Source organism: Babylonia areolata, chromosome 20 (genome assembly GCF_041734735.1).
Source record: "Babylonia areolata isolate BAREFJ2019XMU chromosome 20, ASM4173473v1, whole genome shotgun sequence".
In the NCBI taxonomy this organism is placed as follows: domain Eukaryota; kingdom Metazoa; phylum Mollusca; class Gastropoda; order Neogastropoda; family Buccinidae; genus Babylonia; species Babylonia areolata.
Genome location: NC_134895.1, coordinates 24,658,813 through 24,660,056, shown reverse-complemented (window position 1 = coordinate 24,660,056; position 1,244 = coordinate 24,658,813).

The window sequence follows — 1,244 nt, the reverse complement described above, 5'->3', positions numbered from 1 at the left end:
AAGAAAAAACTCCAAGGAATAAGCATACAACGGTATCTAAGTTTCAGTTCAGTTTCAGTTTCACTTTCTCAAGGAGGCGTCACTGCGTTCGGACAAATCCATACACGCTACACCACATCTGTTGAGCAGATGCCTGACCAGCAGCATAACCCAACGCGCTTAGTCAGGCCTTGAGTGCATGCTTACATATTTGTGTACCTATGAAAGGGGATTTCATTTTACGTAATTTCGCCAGAGGACAACACTCTCGTTGCCATGGGTTCTTTTTCAGTGCGCCAAGTGCGTGCTGCACACGGGACCTCGGTTTATCGTCTCATCCGAAAGACTAGACGCTCAGTTTGATTTTCCAGTCAAACTTAGGAGAAAGGGCGAGAGCGGGAATCGAACCCACACCCTCACGGACTCTCTGTATTGGCAGCTGAGCGTCTTAACCATTCTGCCACCTTCCTCCTAAACGGTATCTAAAAATAGCAGGACTAGGTTATCAAATCAATCCATCAATAATTCATGAGAAAAAAAAAAAAGGCAGACTGGCGGACACACACACACACACACACACACACACACACACACAGAGAGACTGACATGGTGGATATATTTATAGACAGACAGATAGATAGTACACAACAGAAAAAAACGGCCAGAAAATTTCAGGCAGATAGACAGATAGGTAGGTTGTTCCACAGGGTGGGGGCGAGGGGGAAGTGGGGGGGGGGGGGGGGGGGGGAAACAAGGCGGCACAGGCCAGTGTGTGCCCTGCGGGACTACCCTGATGATGTCGTCCGGCATTGATAATTATGTTGTCCTCTAGAACCACCTGTTGCTGGCCTAACAAGTACAGATAGATGAACACACAGAGAGCGGGGGGCGAGGGGTGGGGGGTAAGGGGGTGGGGAGGGGTAGGAGGGGGATGGGGAAGGGTTGGGGGGGGGGGGGGGGGGGGGGGGGGGGGGCGGAGGGCGCGCAGTACTTTTCTACTGACGGCCAAGCAGCCACTGAGATGTCACATCGCTTTTAAAGTAGTGTTATGTTCACCCGTGTGTTTGGCCTGAATCTGGGTTACGACAGTGCAATAACAAATCGGTGAAGCGAAACGTAAAACACAGTAAGGCCATCAGTAGTCACCAGGATCCTTCTTGTTGTTGTTGTTGTTGCTTTGTTTGGTTTGGTTTTCTTTCTTTAATCTAACGTTACTGATGCGACACTGCACGTGCAGTAGTCGTGTGTGACGCACACAGACAGAC